Here is a 25,465-nt window from a genome sequence, read left to right on the forward strand (position 1 = left end):
TAATTGCATCAGCAATTCTATTATTTTGTATACTTATAATATACACAAATATTTTATTGATACAAAATGATTATTTATTTAGTAAATGAATTTTAATTTCTTCTTTATTATTAAAAAGAGGCACTGCTCCTTTCCATTTTTGATTTCCAACAGTCATAGAAGGATTATCATGAAATAATAATTTAATTTTAATAACATGACAAAAAATTTCCCCTATAATATTAATTTCTTATTTAATTAATATTAATTTTATAAATGTTGTTATTATTATATCAATTATTATTGGTTCTTTAGGAGGATTAAATCAAACTTCATTACGAAAATTAATAGCTTTTTCATCTATTACTCATTTAGGGGGAATATTAGCAGCAATACAAATTAGTGAAATATTATGAATTACATATTTTTGATTTTATTCATTTTTATCATTTAGTATAATTTTCTTATTCAAAAATTTTGAAATTTATCATATGAATCAATTATTCAATTCATTTTTCAATTTAAAAATTTTAAAATTTATTTTACTATTAAACCTACTATCTTTAGGAGGATTACCACCATTTATTGGATTCTTACCAAAATGATTAGTAATTCAACATTTAATTATAAATAATCAATACTTACTGACAACAATTATAGTAACAATATCATTAATTACATTATTTTTTTATTTACGATTATGTTTTTCGACATTCACATTAAACTATTATGAAAATAATTGAGTATTTTCAATAAAATCAAATAATTTTTTTATTAAATGAATATTAATGATTTCTTTTATTTCAACATTTAGTCTAATTACAATTTCTATTATCTATCCACTATTCTACTAATATTTGAAGGTTTTAAGTTAAAAAAACTAATAACCTTCAAAGCTATAAATATTAGTAGAACCTTTTAAGCCTTAGTAATCTAATTACTGCTTTAGATTTGCAATCTAATGTCATTATTGACTATAAAACTTTAATTAAAAAGAAATATTCTTATAAAAAGATTTACAGTCTACCGCCTAAAATTCAGCCATTTAATTACACTATTGAATATACCATAAATAAGTCGCACTTAGTCGCGACAATGGTTATTTTCAACAAATCATAAAGATATCGGAACATTATATTTTATTTTGGAGCTTGGGCAGGAATAATTGGAACTTCATTAAGAATTATTATTCGAGCTGAATTAGGTCATCCAGGTAACTTAATTGGAAATGACCAAATTTATAATGTAATTGTTACATCTCATGCTTTTGTAATAATTTTCTTTATAGTTATACCAATCATAATTGGGGGATTTGGAAATTGACTAGTACCCCTTATACTAGGAGCTCCTGACATAGCATTCCCTCGAATAAACAATATAAGTTTTTGATTATTGCCCCCATCCCTTACACTATTACTCATTAGCAGTATAGTAGAAACTGGAACTGGAACAGGTTGAACAATTTACCCTCCTCTTTCATCTACTATTGCACATAGAGGAGCATCTGTTGATTTAACTATTTTTTCTTTACATTTAGCTGGAATCTCTTCTATTTTAGGAGCAGTAAATTTTATTACTACTGTTATTAATATACGATCGACAGGTATTACATTTGATCGAATACCTTTATTTGTATGAGCAGTAATATTAACTGCTCTTTTACTTCTATTATCTCTACCAGTTCTAGCAGGAGCTATTACTATATTATTAACAGACCGAAATTTAAATACATCATTTTTTGATCCAGCAGGTGGTGGAGATCCTATTTTATATCAACATTAATTTTGATTTTTTGGTCACCCAGAAGTTTATATTTTAATTTTACCTGGATTTGGAATAATTTCTCATATTATTAGACAAGAATCAAGAAAAAAAGAAACTTTTGGTTCTTTAGGAATAATTTATGCTATAATAACAATTGGATTATTAGGTTTTATTGTATGAGCTCATCATATATTGACAGTAGGAATAGATGTAGACACACGAGCTTATTTCACTTCAGCAACTATAATTATTGCTGTCCCTACAGGTATCAAAATTTTTAGTTGATTAGCAACCTTGCATGGGACTCAATTAATATATTCTCCAACGATACTTTGATCTTTAGGATTTGTATTCTTATTTACCGTGGGAGGATTAACAGGAGTAGTATTAGCTAATTCATCAATTGATATTATGCTACATGATACTTATTACGTAGTTGCACATTTCCACTATGTTTTATCTATAGGAGCAGTTTTTGCTATTATAGCCGGACTTATCCATTGATACCCTTTATTTACAGGATTAACTTTAAATCCTATTTGATTAAAAACTCAATTTTTAATTATATTTTTAGGTGTAAATTTAACATTCTTCCCTCAACATTTCCTAGGTTTAGCAGGAATACCACGACGATATTCAGATTATCCAGATGCTTATACTACATGAAATATCACCTCCACAATTGGTTCATCTGTTTCATTAATAGGAATCTTATTATTTTTATTTATTATTTGAGAAAGTATAATTTCTAAACGAATAGTTTTACATCCTATACAATTTAGATCCTCAATTGAATGATTTCAAAATACTCCCCCAGCAGAACATAGATATTCTGAATTACCTTTATTAACTAATTTCTAATATGGAAGATTAGTGCAATGGATTTAAGCTTCATATATAAAGATTTTACTTTTATTAAAAATTAAATCACAACATGAGCCACTTTTAGATTTCAAGATAGTGCATCACCTTTAATAGAACAATTAACTTTTTTCATGATCATACATTAATAATTTTAATTATAATTACAATATTAATCAGTTATTTAATATTTATATTATTCTTTAATAAATATACAAATCGAAATTTATTACATGGACAAACATTTGAAGTAATTTGAACGATTCTCCCAACAATTATATTATTATTTATTGCTTTCCCATCACTTTGATTATTATATTTATTAGATGAAATTAATGAACCATCAATAACATTAAAAACTATTGGACATCAATGATACTGAAAATATGAATATTCAGATTTTTTAAATATTGAATTTGATTCATATATAATCCCAACAAATGAAATAATTAATAATAATTTTCGATTATTAGACGTAGATAATCGAGTAATTTTACCTATAAATTCACAAATTCGAATTTTAGCTTCAGCAGCAGATGTTATTCATTCATGAACTATTCCTGCTCTTGGTGTAAAAATTGATAGAACACCAGGACGATTAAACCAAACTAATTTTATAATTAACCGTCCTGGATTATTTTTTGGACAATGTTCTGAAATTTGTGGAACTAATCATAGTTTTATACCTATTGTAATTGAAAGAATTCCTGTAAAAAATTTTATTAAATGAATTAATAATAATTCATCATTAGATGACTGAAAGCAAGTATTGGTCTCTTAAACCACTTAATAGTAAATTAGCAATTACTTCTAATGAATTTAATAATAAAATTATTTCATAATATAAAAAAAATTAGTTAAAAACATTAGTATGTCAACCTAAAATTATTAATAATTTTAATATTTTTTAATTCCACAAATAGCCCCTATTAGATGATTAATATTATTTTTTATATTTTCAATTACATTTATTATATTTAGAATTATTAATTATTATTCATTAATTAATCAAACATCTAAATCTAATTATTTTAAAAATAAAATAATTAATTCATTCAACTGAAAATGATAACTAATTTATTTTCTGTATTTGATCCTTCATCAAGAATTTTAAACTTATCATTAAATTGAATAAGTTCATGTATTGGATTATTAATTATTCCATCAACTTATTGATTAATTCCTTCTCGATGGAATATTATATGAAATTTTATCTTAACATCCTTACATAAAGAATTCAAAACTTTATTAGGACCAAAAAGTTACTCAGGATCCACTTTTATTTTTATTTCATTATTTTCAATAATTTTATTAAATAATTTTATAGGATTATTCCCATATATTTTTACAAGAACTAGACACTTAATTTTTACATTAACAATAGCATTCCTTTATGAATATGTTTTATAATCTATGCCTGAATCAATAATACTCAACATATATTCGCTCATCTAGTCCCTCAAGGAACACCTAAAATTCCAATACCATTTATAGTTTGCATTGAAACTATTAGTAATATTATTCGACCAGGAACTTTAGCAGTACGATTAACTGCTAATATAATTGCTGGTCATTTATTATTAACTTTATTTGGTAATACAGGATCTTCTATTAATAACATAATTATAATATTATTATTAATTAGTCAAATTGCACTATTAATTTTTGAATCAGCAGTCGCAATTATTCAATCTTATGTATTTGCAGTATTAAGAACTTTATATTCTAGAGAAATCAATTAATTATTTTTATAAAATGAAAACACATGCAAATCATCCATTTCACTTAGTAGATTTTAGCCCTTGACCTTTAACAGGAGCTATTGGAGCAATAACTTCAATATCAGGACTAGTAAAATGATTTCATCAATATGATATATCACTATTTTTATTAGGTAATATTATTACAATTTTAACTGTTTATCAATGATGACGGGATATTTCACGAGAAAGAACATTCCAAGGACTTCATACATTACCTGTACCACTAGGATTACGATAGGGAATAATTTTATTTATTTTATCAGAAATTTTATTTTTTTTATCATTTTTTTGAGCTTTTTTTCATAGAAGATTAGCCCCATCAATTGAATTAGGTATTTCATGGCCACCTATAGGAATTAAACCTTTTAACCCTTTCCAAATTCCTCTATTAAATACTATTATTTTATTAACATCAGGAGTAACAATTACATGAGCTCACCATAGATTAATAGAAAATAATTATTCACAAACAACACAAGGATTATTTTTTACAATTTTATTAGGAATTTATTTTAGAATTCTTCAAGCTTATGAATATATTGAAGCCCCATTTACAATTGCAGATTCTATTTATGGGTCTACATTTTTTATAGCTATAGGATTCCATGGAATTCATGTATTAATCGGAACAACTTTTTTATTAATTTGTTTAATGCGCTACTTAAATTATCATTTTTCAAAAACCCATCATTTCGGATTTGAAGCAGCTGCTTGATATTGACATTTTGTAGATATTGTATGATTATTATTATATATCTCAATTTATTGATGAGGAAATTAATAATTTACTAATATATATATATATATATAAATAGAACTAAATTAATTAATTAGTCTTTATAATATAATTGTATATTTGACTTCCAATCATAAAGACTACTAATTACAGTAGTATAGATAATTTATTTAATCTTAACAATAATAATATTAATTATATATATTACAACAATTATCATAATTATAGCATCCATTTTATCCAAAAAAACCTTAAGAGATCGAGAAAAATGTTCACCATTCGAATGCGGATTTGATCCTAAATCATCATCACGATTACCTTTCTCTTTACGATTTTTTTTAATTACCATTATTTTTTTAATCTTCGATGTAGAAATTGTATTAATTCTACCTATAATCATAATTATTAAATTATCTAATATTTTTATATGAACTACTACTTCAATTACATTCATTTTTATTTTAATTATTGGACTTTATCATGAATGAAATCAAGGAATACTAAACTGATCAAAATAATTATATAATAGGGTTGTAGTTAAAAATAACATTTGACTTGCATTCAAAAAGTATTGATTCTTCAATCTACCTTGAATAATGAAGCAATTTTATTGCATTTAGTTTCGACCTAACCTTAGGTAAATATTATACCCTTATTCATAATATTAATTGAAGCCAAAAAGAGGCTTATCATTGTTAATGATAAAAATGAGAAAATAAACTCCAATTAAAGAAGTAAGATGATCAAGAAAAAGCTGCTAACTTTTATCTTTTAATGGTTTAATTCCATTTATACTTCTATAATTTATATAGTTTAATAAAAACATTACATTTTCATTGTAAAATTAAAAAAGTTTTTTATAAATTTCATTATTGTTATTACTATAATTAATTCACTACATATATACAACATGTATATATATATATATATATATATATATATATATATATATATGTATATATTCATATATTCAAAAATTTATTAATTACCCTAACAACTTCAATGTTATACTCTAAATTTAAGCTATTTGAATAAAACAATAATAATAAAATTATTAATATAATAATTCATAAAATAAATAATGTTAAATAAATTTTTAAATTGTTATTATGAAAAACAAAAAATAATTGAGAATATTTAATTAAATTGTTATATAAATTTTGACTACCTAAAAATTCAGACCAACCTTGATCAAAAGATTTATAAACTATATTTCCTAATACTAAAGGATAATTAATTAATCCATAAGTAGAAATATAAGGTATAAATCATATTGACCCAAAATAACTAATAATTAAATAATTATTTAAAGATTTATTAAAATAAAATAAAGATACATTAGAAATTACATATCCCAATACTCCCCCTAAAATACAAATAAATAATGCTATATATTTCATATAAAAAGGTAAACAAATTATATAAGGAGTAATAAATAATAATCATCTCAATATTCTACCGCCTAAAATTCTTATAATTACTAATCCTATTATACCTCGAAGCATAATTCATCCCTCATCATTTAATATATTTAAAGACCCACAATTTAACTCACCAATTATTGAATAATAAATTAAACGAAATGAATAACATACAGTTAAACCAGTTGAAAAAAAAAAATACAAAAAATATCTAAAAAAATTAATATAATTTATAGAAACTATTTCTAAAATTATATCCGTAGAATAAAACCCAGCTAAAAAGGTATTCTACATAAAGCTAAATTTGCAACATTAAAACAAGTTGAAGTAAAAGGTATAAAACTTCTCAACCCCCCTATTAAACGAATATCTTGAGAGTTATTCATATTATGAATAATAGCCCCTGCACATATAAATAATAATGCTTTAAATAAAGCATGAGTTAATAAATGAAAAAAAGCCAATTTTATAAACCCTATTGATAAAATACATATTATTAAACCCAACTGACTTAAAGTAGACAATGCAATAATTTTTTTTAAATCAAATTCAAAATTAGCACCTAATCCAGCTATAAATATAGTTAATCCAGATAATAATAATAAAATACATCTTAACAAAGCATCTAATAATAAAATATTAAACCGAATTAATAAATATACTCCAGCAGTTACAAGAGTTGAAGAATGACTTAAGCAGAAACTGGAGTAGGTGCAGCTATTGCTGCAGGCAATCAAGAAGAAAAAGGAATCTGAGCTCTTTTAGTTATAGCTGCTAATATAATTAATAATATTACAACATTCATCTCAAAATCTTTTTTTATAAATTCTAAATAAAAGATAAATCTTCAACTACCATAATTTAACATTCAAGAAATAGCTAATAAAAAAGCAACATCACCAACACGATTTGATAATACCGTTAATATTCCAGCATTATAAGATTTCAAATTTTGAAAATAATTTTCGAGATATCGACCAAAATGTGGACCAGGGTGACCCAGAACGTCATCTGTCGGGCACCGCTAATTTATTTATATATGTAATACTACGATACTGTTCCTACCAAGATTTCAAGGGCTTTTGATTTCGCCCTGCAGAACTTTTTCATTTTCTTCTACTTAATATGGTAGGTGTGGCACCCATTTTACAAAGTTTTTTCCAAAGTTATGTTTTGCGTAAATAAACCAATCCAATTACAATGTTTCATCCCTTTTTTCATATTTGGTATTGAATTATGGCATTTTTTTTTATTTTTCGTAATTTTCGATATCGAAAAAGTGGCCGTGGTCATAGTCGGACTTCGGCCATTTTTTATGCCAAGATAAAGTGAGTTCAGATAAGTACGTGAACTAAGTTTATTAAAAAATATCGATTTTTGCTCAAGTTATCGTGTTAAGGGCCGAGCGGAAGGGCAGACGGTCGACTGTGTATAAAAAACTGGGCGTGGCTTACACCGATTTCGCCCTTTTTCACAGAAAATAGTTATCGTCATAGAATCTATGCCCCTACCAAATTTCACGAGGATTGGTAAATTTTTGTTCGACTTATGGCATTAAAAGTGTTCTATACAAATTAAATGAAATAATTGAATTTTTTTTTTATTTTTGTATTTTGTTGCACCATATCATTACAGGAGTTGAATGTTGACATAATTTACTTATATACTTTAAAGATATTCAATTTTTTGTTATAATTTGACTTAAAAAAATTTTTTTTTTAAAGTGGACGTGTTCGTCATCCGATTTTGCTAATTTTTAGTTAGCACACATATAGGAATAGGAGTAACGTTCCTGCCAAATTTCATCACGATATCTTCAACGACTGCCAAATTACGGCTTGCAAAACTTTCAAATTACCTTCTTTCAAAAGTGGGCGGTGCTACGCCCATTGTCCAAAATTTTACTAATTTTCCATTCCACGTCTTAAGGTCAACCCACCTGCTAAGTTTCATCGCTTTATCCGTCTTTGGTAATGAATTATCGCACTTTTTCCATTTTTCGAAATTTTCGATATCGAAAAAGTGGGCGTGGTTATAGTCCGATTTCGTTCATTTTAAATAGCGATCTGAGATGAGTGCCCAGGAACCTACATACCAAATTTCATCAAGATACCTCAAAATTTACTCAAGTTATCGTGTTTACGGACGGACGGACAGACATGGCTAAGTAAATTTCTTTTTTCGCCCAGATCTATTTGATATATAGAAGTCTGTATGTATCTCGATTAGTTTATGCCGTTACGGATTACCGTTATGCGAACAAAGTTAATATACTCTGTGAGTTCTGCTCAGCTGAGTATAAAAATGATTGCTGGACTTCAGCTGATGAAGAAGTGAAATTCAGAAACATGTTCTAGTTACCATCGCCGTGTGCAAATTTCGTACGCTTTATTGGAAAAGTAATGGCGTGCTCATTAGACAATCCAACAACGTGTGATGGTATTTCATTTAACAACGAACCGCAATTTACCAGAGCTATGCACGTGTGAAGGAACAATTCGAGTATTTAACAACTAAGAATCCTTGCAAGTTTAATGACCTTTCCATATTAATTCAACTTTTCTATCACTTCAAGCGTCAAGATTTCACTTCAATCGCATTGTATGAGGCGGAAAAAGAGAATATGAACAACAAAGGGCCACAGCTTAACCCATAGTACACTGTAGTACTGTACGTAGAGACGGGTTTGGGTTGTTGAGAATTTTCGCGTTCGTATTGACAAACTTGTGGCTTCAGAACAAATGTTAGCATTCACACTCTCTCGACAAGTTGCGTTGCATAAAACTGTATATAAACTTCACCAGAAACAAACAGTTCCGGGCTTTTTGAGAAGAGCTTCGTCGGCTTTTTATTGCTAGCCATATGGATTGCTTCTTTCTAATCGGCTTATTATCGATAATTGGTATAATGCCCACAGAAAATATCGCGAGAGCGGAAATGGAGGCGGTCTTGCGTTTATTATACACCACTCAGTGCAATATAATCTATTTGATCCCGACATCGGCCGCAGGGACAGTGTCTTAGAACGTCACGGCTTATCTGTCCGGTCAGGCGATGTTAACCTAGAAATCATCAACATCTACAACCCTCCTGGCACCTGTAGCTCCAGTGGATACCGCCCTATTATCAGAGCACTACTCACTGGCGAAAATCGCATTATCTTAGGCGATTTCACTGCCCATCACGATCTATGGCATTAAAACCTGCAGGCGGACAGCAAGGGTGAGATGTTGGCGGATCAAATAGTAGAAACGGCGTTCTGCACTATAAACGGAGACGCCCCCACTCGTATTGTAGGAAGCTGTCACAGTTCGCCAGGTATATCAATCGTGAACGCAGGACTCGTAAACTGTGTCCACTGGCAGCCGATGGTAACATTGGCATCTGACCACCTGCCTATAATTATTTCGCTTGAGCGAACCGCCAACTTCATCGTCACCGAAAAACCCACTTTCATAAATTTTAAAAAAGGAAAGCGGGATGAGTACAAATCCTTCACAGACAGTCGCTTTGCTGCCCTGCCTATCTCGACTGATGCCCGCCAAGGAGAACGTGCTTTCCGCAAGGTCATTGAATCTGCCTCGGCTCGTTTTATTCCCACCGGCAGAATAAGGGATAAAAACCAACGCATTAGATTGCTTGTGGATGAACACAAACGAGCGAAACGGGAGGAGCATCTAAGTAGTGGTAACCTCTCTCCCGGTGTGGGCAAGCTTTGGTCCACCGTAAAGTCCCTATCGAATCCGTCGAAGTACAATGACAAAATTTCCATCGCCTTTGTCTATAAAGTGCTGTCGGATGCGAAAAAAAATTTTAAACAACATGACATCAGGACGGACAAGGCGACAGCTGTTTCGATTATACCTTGTAAATCTCTTCAAAGCCTTTCTCCCGGGAGTGGGAGTCGAACCCGCACTCCTACGATAGTTGAAATGGTTATAAACGCATTCAGCTACGTCATGTCTTAGTTGTTGTAAAGTTTTTCCCAATTGCCTTCGCATATATTATCTTCCACACATTACATAATTCGTATGTAGTTATGTGTTGAATTTATGCCTATTTGTAAAGCGGTTTTCAGAGAAACTTGGTATTTGTTGTTTGTTCTATTCATAAACAATATTCAGCATCTTTTAAATTCTTTCAGTTTTACTCTCTCAAATCCCACTTGTCTCTCAATTCTGTATAACTTTTCTAATCAAGCACAATCGATTTTCGAATAATTCTCTCGTTCAAACTTAATTTCCTTTAAATTCAATTTCTATTCAATCTTCATAAACAAATTCCACATATCTTGCTCCAATAAAATTTTAATATTTTGTCTGTTCGTTTCAACACGTATGGACCTAAGAAACGGGAAGGTAGTTCCTAAAAATGCACATCCAGGTTCAAATTCCAAAAATTCAGAGCAAAATTTAGATTCCAAAAACTCAGTGCAAAATTTAGATTCCAATAATTCAGATTCCGAATCAGCTTCAACTGCATCTTCAACTGATACCTTAACAAGTGAACATTGTAAATTATCCCTGAGTGCAGATCTTTTAGGATTTGCTGATCAACCTGTACTTCCAAATTCTAGTTTTTCTATTCTAACTCCGATTATTAACGTTACAACCATGGCCACAATCGAGGAGAAAAAATCGTTTATTAGTACTTGTGCCTTGATTATGCGAGAAAACTACAGTGGAAAGTTAGCACTTGGCTCATTTATAAATAAAGTTGAATGAATGGAAGTATTCTCTAACGAAACTTAACTCCTACTTTCATTGCATTTTTAAAATCCAAACTCGAAGGCAAAGCTCGTGAATCCTTACCAGCGGAAATAAATTCAGTGAGCCAAATTATAGAAGCGTTACGCGGTAAAATAAAACCTGTCAACTCAAAATTTGTCGCTGGCAAAATCGCAGCTTTGTATTTGTATTTGTATTTGTATTTATTAGGCAATTCATCCCAGCACAACAATTTGACAAAAATTATTTTACAGTGCTAGTCGGTAAAAGGCATAAAATAGGAACAATCTAATCTTGAAACTTAAAGCTAATGACTATGGCTAAGAAAAGGTTACAACAAATAATATATTTAATAAATAGTAAATAGATAAATAAAGGAATGATAGAGTACATTTGCTTAGAAGGTATCAGTATTTTAATTGTCTAGGTTATTATAGAAACTTGTTAATTCTTTATTGAAGAGCAGAGCATTGCTTATAAGCCTAAGTCTAGAAGGGAGCGAGTTCCAAAGACGAATGGAATTAATGAAGAACTGGCGATCAGATATTAGCATACGATGTCTGAAGTGGGTAAGGAGAACAGATCTAGACGACTGGAGAAAATTTAGCCTCCGATACAGATAGTCAGGTTCCTTCATATATATCAATTTATGTAGCGTGGTGAGCGTTTTAAGTTTAATAAGGTTATCGAAAGAAATGTTTAGCAACCTGTAAGCATGTTGAGAGACGTGGTCAAGTCTTTTCAACCCATAGACGTATCTAGCAATGTTGTTATACACAACATTAAGTTTCCTATTACATACATAGTCACAATTGGAGTAAACCTCACATCCATAAAGGAGCGTAGGTATTAAGTACGCTTTTGCTATTAGTAGACGAATATGTAACGGAGTAAAATATTGTATAAGCCAGAGTGTACGAAGCATCCCATACACTTTTCCCACTGTGCGGAAGATGTGATCTTTCCATGTCAGGGTTTTGTTAAAAACTATACCTAGATTTTTTGCCGTGTCAACGTATTCTATAATAGTGTTGTCTAAAATTAAATTTTCCATTCCACTTTTATCTAGTGACCTTCTATGAATGACTATACATTTCGACTTCTTAGGGTTAAGACATAAGCCGTTCATAGAAGCCCACGTACCAATTTGACACAAATCGTAATTTAAGTTATTAATACATGAACTGGTACGATCACTAAGACAGCACATATACAATTGTACGTCGTCAGCATAAATGTGAATATTACAATACTTGAGAACACCAGGCAAATCGTTTATATACAAAACAAATAACAGGGGACCAAGGATTGAGCCTTGTGGGACTCCTCTTAAAACACTGACGAAGTCAGACTTTCTGCTACCAACACTTACTGCCTGAGTTCGGTCGGCCAAATACGATCTGATTAGGGCTGTTGCACAGTTGGAGAAATTAAATAAGTTGTCCAGCTTCTTGCAGAGAGGGTAAATAACAAAATTTTTCAGAATTTTCAAAACAATTAGAAGAGCTTTCGGATTCGCTGGAACGTTCCTTAATCATAGAGGGTATGACACAAGCAAAAGCTCATGAGATGACGGTTGAACAAACCATAAGCTTTTGCAGACTCAATAGCCGTTCGGATATGGTAAAATCAATCCTGGCGTCAACCACATTCAAAGATTCAAAGGACGTTGTAGCGAAAATGATTATAGAGCGAGAACAGGAAGTTAAAGAGCGACAAGTGTTAGCGTTTCGGTCACGTCCGATAAGATATAGTAATTTCCGTGGAAATTCCAGAGACAACAGTAATTTCAGATACAACAACAATAGTAATTTTCGATTTAACAATAACGCAAATAGGCAACACAATAATACAAATTTCCGAAATAACCATTATAACAGAGGCAATAATCGCAATTACAATAGAGGCAACAGCAATTCCAACAATAACAATAGTAATCGGTCCGGAAATAACAGGAATTCCAATAATCAGGGTTGAAATTCTAGAAATTCAGCCAATGTTCGTTCTTTAAATGCCGAAGCCCCTCAGGCTCAGGAACACTGAGGGAGCAGGAGCAATTCGACAAAATACTTCTCAGTCAATATATTGTCTAAATTTAAATTTTTCTGATTTCGTCGAAGCCGCTTGTAGCGATTCTCATAAAATATGTGCCTTTCTAGTAGATTCACAGGCAGAGATTTCATTAATAAAAATTTCCAGTTTGGCAAACGATGTAGAAGTAGACGATAGTAGCGTAATAAATATAACAGGCGTAACAACAGACACGGTAACAATACTAGGAACAGTTAATACAAGTATAATTGCATCAAATACATTTTTTCTTTGACTCTTCACGTTGTCAATGACAATTTTAATATTCCTTCGGACGGTATAATAGGGAAAGACTTCCTAAAAACGAACAAATGCATAATCAATTATGCTAATGACACAATTACGTTCGGACAAGGGACAGAAAAGGTAAATATTTCAATTTTGCATAGCACTTCGACAAATACTCTTGTAATTCCACCAAGATGCGAAGTTTTTCGTGTTTTTAGTTTGAAAAATTCGACAAGTCCAGTTTTTGTCGATTCCCAGGAACTTTGTAACGGTGTTTTCACAGCAAAATGTATCGTTGATACAAAAAACCCAATAATAAAAGTTATCAACACCACCGTCAAGCACGTAAAAGATTTCAATATTCAAACTGAAGACATTAAAAACTTCAATGCCTATCGCATAAATGATACACCTATCGATCCAAAACGCACAGTAGAGCTTAAATTCAAATGCCTTTTTATGCTAAAAAGAAATTACTTGATTTATGAAATATTCTGATATATTTGCATTAAAAACCGACTTAATGGCGCTTAATAATTTCTACGAACAAAAACTTAGATTAACTGACGAAACTCCTGTCTATATTAAAAATTACCGTTTGCAATACACACAACGCGAAGAAATAAATAAACAAGTCGAAAACATATTACAGAATGATTTAGTGGAACCTAGTTTTTCAAATTATAACAGTCCTTTAATTTTGTTACCGAAAAAAGATCCAACAGGCAAAAAGTCGTATCGTATGTGCGTAGATTTCAGAGCAGTCAATAAAAAGCTTATAGCCGACAAATTTCCACTAGCACGCGTTGATGACATACTCGACAATCTTGGCAGAGCCAAATACTTTTCAACTTTAGATCTTTTTTCTGGTTTTCACCAAATACCCCTTTACCCTAAATCTAGAGACGTAACTTCTTTCAGTACAGATCGAGGAGCTTTTCGTTGGAAAGTTTTACCTTTCGGATTAAATATAGCACCAAACTCTTTTTCTCGTATGATGTCAATAGCATTTTCAGGCATTTCGCCAAATCAGGCTTTTATGTATATTGACGACGTTATCGTCATTGGTTGTAGTGAGACACACCACCTTAAAAATTTAGAAAAAGTTTTCGAAACCTGTAGAAAGTTTAATTTAAAGCTTAATCCAAACAAATGCAATTTCCTTCGTTCCGAAGTAACTTTTCTAGGCCATAAATGCACGTCAAAAGGTTTGCTGCCAGATGATTCGAAAATAGACGCTATTAAAAGGTATGCTAAGCCAAAAGACAAAGATGCGGTTAGGCGATTTGTCGCGTTTGCAAATTACTACAGGCGATTTATACCGAATTTTGCATCACTCGCAGCGCCTTTAAATCGCTTAAATCGGAAAAAATTGAATTTGTTTGGGATGAAGCGTGCGAAAACGCTTTCGAAAAACTAAAACTAGCATTAATGTCTCCTCAACTACTACAATACCCTGACTTCACAAAAGAATTTATAATTACAGTAGATGCTTCTAAGAGTGGGTGTGGTGCTATATTGAGCCAAAAGCATGGTGATAACGATTTACCAATTTGTTTCGCGTCAAAATCTTTTAATAAAGCAGAACAGAAAAAAGCAATTATCGAATTAGAACTCCTAGCAATACATTTCGCTATAAAGCATTTTCGTCCATATGTTTACGGTACCAATTTCATAGTAAAATCCTATCACAGACCACTAGTTTACCTTTTTAACATGAAAGACCCTTCGTCTAAACTTTCTAGAATTCGATTAGAATTGTCAGAATATAAATTTACGATTGAATATATAAAAGGAAAATCTAACGTTGTGGCTGATGCTCTTTCACGCATTAGTATAGACGAAATAAAAGAATCTACAAAGCATGTTTTAGCAGTTCAAACGCGATCACAAACCAAACGAAAGGAATTACAAAATAAAGACGATAATTTTACTGATACTTTTTGCGAAACGCCTAAAGTACAAGTTTATGACAAATTTCCATACGATTTTTCAAAAACGATTCCGCGAATAAAGTCGACTATACAATTTAATAAAAATAATGAGATCTCCAATATACAAATTTATGCGCATTTAAAACATAAAAAACTAAATTTACTTAATTTTGTGAATGCTAACGGAAAAACAAATTTAGATGAGTTATTTTCGAGGCTTGAAAAAGCAGCCGGCAGTCACAATATTAAGCAGTTAGAATGGCCAAAAAACGGTATATTTTTCAAAGAATTTTCAATTACAAATTTTAAAATCAGCGGTAATAAAATTCTAAAATCATTACAAATAATATTAACAGACCCTGTAGAAACTGTAACAGAAACAGAGCAAAAAAAACCTATGACAATTTATCATGGGGATCCTTTGTTAGGCGGCCATTGTGGTACAAAACGATTATATTCCAAATTAAGAACAAAATACTATTGGAAAATTGTGACTCGTGACATAGCTAAGTTTGTCAAAAATTGCAATAAATGCCTTTTGAATAAAGTAAAACCAAAAACAAGGAAAATCTTGTGTTGACTCCAACACCCTGCAAACCCTTTGACATAGTAATTGTCGATACAATAGGTCCACTTCCGGAATCAAAATATGGTAAGAAGTTCGCTGTTACTATGATTTGTGATTTTTCTAAATACCTGGTAACAGTAGCTGTACTATATAAATTAGCAAAAACTTTTGCTTGTGCTATTTTTGAAACCTTTATATTAAAATACTATCAGACCCGTCAGAAGTGGTTCTGCCCTAAATTTGGTATATTTGCATACATTTTAATAAGCTTTTTCCATCTAGCCCTGCCCTCCCCCCTCTTCACTTTATCTTAATCCTTTTATTCTCTCCCCCCTCCGTCTTTTTCGCTTCATCTATCTCTATCTTCATCTCACTCTATCTCTTTGTCAGTCTCCTTCCCTCTTTTCTCTTCTCTGAAGTTTTTCCCATTCTTCTTCATCCCTTATTGCCAGTCCCAGAGGGTGGTATGTATTTTGTTCCAGTCCGATTCCGAGTCCCAGTCCCACTCCGAGTCTCAGTCCTAGTCCTAGTCCTAATCCCAGTCCCAGCCCGTCTCTGGTCTACTTCCCGGAAAAATAAAGGATCGTAAATACTAATATAGGCAAATTTATATACCAAATTTAAGGCAAATGGAATAGGACGTATGTAAATAGGTATGTGGGTATTATTAATTCATATCTTTATTTCGGCTTCGCATGCATATATATGCCAGGCTGATGCGATTAAATCGAATATCACAATGAAAATTACTTTAAAGCACTCAGCAACAGTTTTCATTTGATATCCATATTACAAACACATTCTAGGGGTATCCGGGTCCAGGTTTTGGCCTATATCTCGAGACCCAGTCACCCAGGGGTATAATGATTACTCTGTACTAAAGCACACATCAACAGCTTCAATACCCATAATGTAAAACCACATCCTAGTGTTACCCTGGTCCACGTTTTGGCCGATATTTCGAGACCATAGTCACCAATAAGTATAAAAACTTCCCTGTACTAAAGCTCTCATCAACAGCTTTCATTTGTTATCCATATTCTATAAACACATTCTAGGAGCACCCGCGTCCACGTTTTGGCACATATCTCGAGGTTCTAGTCACCCACGGGTATAAAGATTACTCTGTACTAAAGCATACATCAACAGCTTCAATTTTATACCCATAATGTAAAAACACATCCTAGTGTTACCCTGATCCACGTTTTGGCCTATATCTCGAGACCCTAGTCACAAATACATAGGTTTGAAAATTATCATGTACTAAAGCACTCATCAACAACTTTCATTTGTTACCCATGTTGTATTACCACTTTCTAGGGGTACCCAGGTCCACGTTTTGGCCTCAATCTCGAGACCCTAGCCACCCACGGGTACGAATACCCGTATCAAAGTATTCACAAACAGCTTCCATTTGATACCCATATTAGACAAACATATCCCAGGATTACCCAAGTCCACGTTTTGATCTCAAAACCCTAGCCAGAACGGGATAAAAAGTATCCTATGTCTGTCTCCTGGTTCTAAGCTACCCCTCCACTAATTTCCAGCCAAATCTGTTCATCCCTTCTTGAGTTATAAATAGTGTAACTAACACCACTTTCTTTTATATATATACATCTCATTAGAAACTTCAAAAATAACAGCATTTCTCCACTATTTAATGGATGTTATTATACATATAAACCTTCCTCTTCAATCACTCTATCTGCTAAAAAAAAGCGCATCAAAATCCGTTGCGTAGCTTTAAAGGTTTCAGCACTCAAAGGGACATAGGGACAGAAAAAGCGACTTTGTTTTATACTACGTAGTGAAAGTGATACATGCGAAAGAGTATTTTTCGAGAGATGTATGCATTCTTAACCATTTATTATTATTTGTGTATGTCAAGCTGATATGAAAACACATACATATGTACCTATAAACCTACGGCCGAAGTTAAATAACTGTTGTGTAGCTGGCTTTCAGTGGTAAGACAGAGTTGGCGTGTGGCATGGTGGCAAGCCCCTGCTAGCTCGTCGGACGGGGTGGGGTTTTGCGCACCAGCCTTACCAACAACTACACTAACAAAAAAAAGGGGTTCATGCCTAGAGAAGAATATATAAATAGAGGGAAAGTAGGAAATGGAAGAAAAAAAGGAAAGGAGGCCCGTCCAGAGTCAGGGGGAGTCTACCCACCCTCTTCGCGTGTCTTACGCGAAGCCATGCGCGCCGTGCTGACTCCTCTAATTTTACGACGCTCCCAATGCCTGACTCACGTTCGTCTGCCTAAGGGTCCTTCACGTCATTGTCCCTCCCACTTCCCCTCTTCGACCCAAGGACAACACCCGCTCCAAAGAATATGGTTTTAGCCCTCCATTATTAAAAATAAAATGTTCAACCCTTTAGATTACCAAACGTTTTAAACATATATTTATTCATTATAAAAAAGAAACAAAAAAAAATACTTTGCATAAATCTACTGCCTTATAATGTCGTTCTTCAATCAAAGAAAATGTAATTCGAAATAAATATAATTTTCTTATTTAAAAATGTAATTTAATTTAAAATTTAAACTAACTTATCAATTCAACGTTAGAAGCATCCTAATCCAAAAAAAATATTGTATATTAAAAAAGCTATTAAATTGAAACAAAAAAAATTGATACCAAGAAAAAGAAAAAAAATTTTAAAAGTAATTTAGGTACACCCTAATGCAGGTGGTGTCGGCCAATTACTTGGTTTAACCATATATACGATACACCTTTGTATCTTTAAATACTAATGACCCAAAACACAACAGAAGAAAGATCTGTGCATCAAAAATTTACTGTGTATGGAAAGAAAAAAATCCCTGACCTAGGCTAAGGTACTTGGCATGCACATAGCAAAGAGATTGTTTGTTACATATGTAGGTATATACGTGTGACAAAAAAAAAAGGCATGATCTTTTACTCACTCACCTGATCAGCACATCAGCATTGAAGGCGCCTGCAAACTGTGGGGGACCTGTGAGGAAAAGAATTTTACATACATATGTTCTTTCCTATGCGTACATAGAAACCATTTACCGCCTGAGCTAGGTTCAATGATTTCTTACTATTGATATCGCGCTCACTCACTCGCGATAGCGGGCGTCGAGGGGGTCAGAATAAGCGGCACGAAATAAATAGAAATAAAAGTAGAAGCGAATTTAATTAAAGATGACTAAACGCTAACAAAAATATAAAAAAAAGGAAAAAAAATTTAAAAGAAGCTAACCAGACCGCGTGCGAATGTGTTATTGAACCAAAAAAAAAAAGGAAAAAAAAACGTAAGTGGAAGAAAGCAAAGTTCAAATTTAACTTTAAGCTATAAAACTAGCAATAAAGAAATCCAAAAAAAATGTATATAAAAAAAAAAAAAAACTTATATAGATATTATCGAACGCATGCAAAAAAAATGTTTAAATACAAAATTATCAAAAAAATACCCAAAAAACAATGATTCATATTAACATTCATTTGCCCTCCTTGGGCTCGATTGTATTGGTGGTGATGTCGTCGCTGGTGTCGTGTTGTCAGTGGTGAAATTGCAGTTGCGGTCGCTGTCGCTGATGGTAGCATTCGCTGCTTGCGTCGGCGTGGTTGCTGGCGGCGGCACTGTCGTCAATACTGATAGACACCGTCCACCATTAGTGGCTCTTGCTTTCCACACACACTCTCTCTCTCTCTCTGACTCTCTCTGTCCTTCTCAAAAAAAGTTCCCATCCGTTAATTGCCGGCAAGTAGGAAATATGCGTTCCAGTTTTTCCACAAGTTCTTATATGCATGTAAGTATTAAGTAGGACCCTTTACTGAGGCCCGCCACAAAATCGGTGACAGGCTGTTCAACGAAATTTCCTTTTCGTTGTTGGTTGGCTTGTACTTTACAATTGTGCAGATTGAACGGAATTGAAACCGTTTTGCGAGAATTACGGGATTTTTTTTTTTTTTTGTTTTATTAAAAAATGAAGTTTTTTTCTTTTTTCCACTTGGCCGGCACTGTACTTTACTTTAGCTTTTCCGCGGCACGTCCACGCACTTTAAATCCAACTTTTGCAATCATTTTCTGAGCTTCAGCTCAATTGTGCGCATACCCCGATTCATATCTAAACGGAATTTCCTACCACTTTCACTCAATTCACACCCACGCATGTGCAGTTGCATTTCGTTTTTTTGCGCATGCACACATTCATACCTGTACATGTAGGCCTCCTTCCACTAATGTTGCGCAACGCGCGCAGATACCTGGTTGAAATACATTTTGTCGATAAGGGTGTAACGCAAGAACAAGTACGGTTGCCGGTGACATATGTATCTATGTATCTTGAGGCTAGCGTAACAGGCTCGCATCCGCCGATGGGGCTTGCTCCATGGAGCGTGTGCGTAAAATAAATTCATACGCGGCCGATTATGTGTCTTTTCCTTCTTCTACCCCAATGTGTGGCCTTGACCCACGACTTAATGCCGGGCAAAAAAAAAAAAATCTTCCAAGTCAGTTATAGCTGGGCATGTGCAACACGTGATTGCGACACGTACTCACAACATCACTATCTAAGCACCTGCTAACTACATATGTCACAAGATCACTCATAATTCTAGGTTTGAAAAAAAATATCACAGTTTTAATAGTCCGTCAATATTGTTAGTAAAATATAACACAGTTAGGATTAAGGTCGTAGAAAAAAAAATATCACAGATTGCTGACTATTGCTACTTGACTAAAAGAAAATAAAAAAAATAAACAATTGAATAAATAAATAAAAAGGGGTTTAATAATTACTAAGTGGTCAAGTAGGTATATAAAAAAGATCACTGGGTGTAAAAAATGCTAAAAATCCTACGTCAATAGAAAGGTAGTCGGATATGGGAATCGTCAGGTATGCAGATAAATAATGACGTCGTCGGAGGTAGAAGATTAGTCAGGTATTTGACAATCACATTGTTAACATTTAACATTCAACGTGCCACGTCTAACATGCAACATATAACCTTTACTTTGTACATATATCCTTAGCGTGGTATACCCCGATTCTTTTCCCGCTAACATCCCCTAGCTCGTACATTGAATTTCCTATTGTTTTAAGCACTATACATTTGACTTGCTTGGGTGCCAGTTTGGTATTATAGTTGTCAATCTGGGAGCTCTGTTTAAAATTCCGGCGGTATACCACTTGTCCAATTTTAAACCTAACGTCCCTACTTCTGGTATCATACACTTTCTTACTACGCTCGTATGCTAACTTCAGCTCCTTTTTAATTCTGTCCCTCAGTAACTGCAATCTATCACCATTTGTCTCCACCTCGCAATCAACATCCTTCAGCGACCCATACTTTCGGTATAGCTCGTATGATGCTGCATGCAGTGGCATGATAGGGCGTCATGTTGATTGCGGAGTGGACAGCACTTCGAAGTGCAAACGCCGCATCACTAATATGTCGGTCCCAAGATTTTTGGTTTTCGTTAATGAATGATCTTACGATCTGGAGAACCGACCGATTGACCCTCTCTGCGGCGTTTCCCTGCGGTGAATAAAAGGCTGTCTTGATATGGGTAGTACCATATTTCCCTAGGAGGGTGGCGAAAGTTCCCGAAACGAATTGTCTTCCATTGTCCGAATGGATGTATTCGGGTACCCCGAATATATGGAAGACTTCTCGTTCCAGAAATTTCACCACCTCGGCTGAAGTAGCTTTCCGCATGGGTTTCAAAAACACAAACTTTGTAAAATGATCTAAACATACAAACACGAAGACATTACCATCAGACGTACGAGGATAAGGACCCATAAAATCTACAAACATATATGAGACGAAAAATCTTCAAAACAAACTAACAAGTCATCAAGGTACACAAACACACATTCACGTAACGAAGCGGATATAACCTTGTCCATTAATCGACACATTCTTTGTGCCGCGTTGCACAGTCCGAAGGGCATAACTGTAAATTGGTAGAGGGGTCTCCCTGGCACTGTGAACGCTGTCTTCTCCCTTGATCTTTTTTCCAACGGAATCTGCCAGAAGGCGTCCTTCAGATCTATGGCTGATATATACCTAGTATTTTGTAGCCGGCTAAGTATTCCGTCGATATGAGGGAGTGGATAGGCGTCCTTGACGGTTCGCTCATTTACCTTACGCGCATCCAGGCAAAGTCGATTCTTAGTTCCCTTAATAACAAGTGAAACTGGTGAGTTCCAACTACTGTTGGATTCTTCGATTACCCCCATACTAAGCATTCGATCTAATTCCGCCTAGACTAACTTTTGAATCGCTGGAGAGATGGAGTAGTGGCGTTGTTTAACAGGTAAATTCTCATCGCGTACCTCTATCACATGTTCTTCTAATCCGGTACGGCCTAATCCTAAGACAGCGAACGACGGGAATTGTGCCTTTACCCTCTCTAAAGCTACTGTCTGGTCTGGGGATAACACATGTTGTACAGCGTCGAAGGACAAGTCCCCCTCGGCCGGAGCGAGCTCTGCTACTGTCGTGTGGATTGGATGAGCTGTGGGGCCTCTACTAACTACGTTCAGGTTGAAAACCTTTCAAAAATCAATCCCTAAATATACTTCTTGTTGGAGCCCTGGTACTATTAAAAACTCTAAGTCCGTGCACATCTCATCCCACATCACTGGTAATACTACCACGCCTGTCACTGGTGTTTCTTCTCCGTTTGCCGTCTTAATAAATTGATGCGTTATTGGCAGAATCCTTGCTTCGTGCCCTTCTAACAACTTCTCACTATTTTTCCCCAGACAGCATGCTCCTGCTCCCGAATCTAACAAAGCTAATGTGTCTTTACCCCCTATCTTGGTTTGCGCAAAAAATCTATTGTCACCCTTTAAGGTGACTATTGTCGAAATTATTTTTCTCCGGATTCTTCTAAACATCTTTCTCTTTTCTCTCATCTTTTGTATCTTTTTAAAATTTCTGCTTCTTCTTATTTCTACCATCTCCTCATTAAATATTCTCCTCCGTGCTTCCTCATATTCTAGTTTCCTTATATGTAAACTCTTCAATTCTCTCTTCTTTCTTACATCTAAACTGTTTTCTATTCTTCCATTATTATTTTCTCTTTTTAAAATTTTCATTGTTTGTTGTCCGGGCGCTCCTTCTCCTGGCTGAGTACCCCGGTCATCTCTGCCAGATTCCCATTTCCCTTAGGAGGTTTGAAAACACAAAAAGAGCTGCCCCCCCCTCCCACACGAAAAGCAGACCATGTTGTGGAAGCTGGATTTGCAACGCGTTTCCCTATTGGCTTCAGCGGGATTCTTCACAAAATGGTCAACCGGCATTCCACAAGAGAAGCACAACATTAAGTGGAAAGGTGAGGGACAGAAAGAGTTTACAGTTGGTTTGGTACCGGTTGTAGACGTTGTGGCAGGTGCACCACGCGGTGCCAGGTTTTGTGTCCTGTCATCAGGTAGCTGACCACTGTTTGGCCTATTTTTAAATGGGTTTCCTATCGCTTCAAGCGGCTTGGAACAACTCATCTCTTCTGAGAACTGTACGTCGGGGTAGACCAGTTCGCTTACCGCCCCTTTAGACCTACTTTTGTTTTCCTTGATAACCTTTTCGGCACGTCGGCACTCAGCCTTTAGCTCGGCTAGTGTGTCCATTTTCGATGAGAATGTAAGGTTAGTCAGGTATGGCTTTAGGTTCCCCTTAATTATTCCTACTAGCTCCTTTTCAGGAATTCTCTTCCGAAGCCTGAACGTCAAATTATGTACTTCCCCATAAAATTCATCAAATCCCTCATGCACCAACTGTTTTCGTTCCATGATTTGCCGAATCACCTCGTAGTCGGACTCTGCGGTCTTGAAATGGGCAAGCAATTCTGCCTTCAGATCCATATATCCGAAGTTTGGATCTTCTGCATGGTCTTCCAACACCTGCCAGTACCATTTCAAAGCCGCGCCCGACACGAGGCAATGGAAATCAGTAAACAGCTGGTGATGAGTGATTTGATGCTGTACCCTCATCTTCTCAATACGGAATAAGAAACTTTCGACCGAAATCCCCTTATCCGTGCCGTCAAACTTTATGTGCCACTTCTCCATTTTCCATTTTCTTCCAACGCTGTGGCTCCTGTGTGGCCTGACTTCTTCCGTCCGTTCGTCGTTCTCCGTTGTTGGTGTTGTTGCCAGCTCCATCTGAATTTGTTTGGCCTCTGTTGTTTGGCGTCGATGCCTGAGTGGAGCGGTGGTCCAATGCCTGTGCTGCGGAGGTTTCGATCTCGGCTACTCGGCCGCTGAGGTTGGCTACATAGGTCTTGATATTTCCGAGTTCGTTTGTCCACTGCGCCATTAGGTCGCCTTGCTGCGCCATCATGGCCATCAAACGACTTAGTTGTTGGTGTTGGTATCGGTGTTCGCCATCCTATTTCCTGAAGCTGCCGCAAAATTAAAAGTGAAAAGATAAAGAAATTTGGAAAATAAAATTCAAAATAATAAAGGGGTCTTAAAAATTAGATTCAATTTCAAAATTCGAAAATTAAAAATACTTACTTACTTACTTAATTGGCGCTTAACCGTCTAAACGGTTATGGCCGTCCAACAAGGCGCGCCAGTCGCTCCTTCGCTCCGCCAACCGGCGCCAATTGGTCACACCAAGGGAGTTTAAATCGTTTTCCACCTGGTCCTTCCAACGGAGTGGGGGCCGCCCTCTACCTCTGCTTCCATAGGCGGGTTCCGATAGAAACACTTTCTTGGCCGGAGCATCATCTTTCATTCGCATAACATGGCCTAGCCAGCGCAGCCGCTGCGTTTTAATTCGCTGGACTATGTTGATGTCTGCGTATAGCTCGTACAGCTCATCATTAAATCTTCTTCGGTACTCGCCATCGCCAACGCGTAGAGGTCCATAAATCTTTCGAAGAACTTTTCTCTCGAACACTCCCAAAGCCGCTTCATCTGCTGTTGTCATGGTCCATGCTTCTGCCCCATATAGCAGGACGGGTACGATAAGTGACTTGTAGAGTATGATTTTCGTTCGCCGAGAGAGGACTTTACTTTTCAATTGCCTACCTAGTCCAAAGTAGCATTTATTGGCAAGATTGATTCTTCGCTGGATTTCAGTGCTGATGTTGTTGCTAGTGTTGATGCTGGTTCCCAAATAAACGAAGTCTTTTACTATTTCGAAATAATGGCTGCCAACAGTAGCGTGGTTGCCAAGGCGCATATGCGCTGACTCTTTGCTCGATGACAGCAGGTACTTCGTTTTGTCCTCATTCACCATCAAACCCATCTTTACTGCTTCTTTTTCCAGCTTGGAGTAAGCAGAACTAACAGCGCTGGTGTTTAGGCCGATGATATCAATGTCATCAGCATATGCCAGTAATTGCACGCTTTTATAGTATATTGTTCCAGTGCGGTTAAGTTCTGCAGCTAGTA

At 34.4% G+C, this 25,465-nt stretch overlaps 1 protein-coding gene and 1 pseudogene across 4 annotated transcripts in view; both read right to left on the minus strand.

Moving 5' to 3' along the window:
• The window catches only part of Rab3-GEF (Rab3 GDP-GTP exchange factor), a 304,714-nt gene that overhangs the window by 193,972 nt on the left and 85,277 nt on the right, over positions 1 to 25,465 (minus strand). The window lies entirely within an intron of this gene.
• Positions 71 to 24,055, minus strand: LOC137248527 (NADH-ubiquinone oxidoreductase chain 5-like; annotated as a pseudogene).

Source organism: Eurosta solidaginis, chromosome 4 (assembly GCF_040869045.1).
Source record: "Eurosta solidaginis isolate ZX-2024a chromosome 4, ASM4086904v1, whole genome shotgun sequence".
NCBI lineage: Eukaryota > Metazoa > Arthropoda > Insecta > Diptera > Tephritidae > Eurosta > Eurosta solidaginis.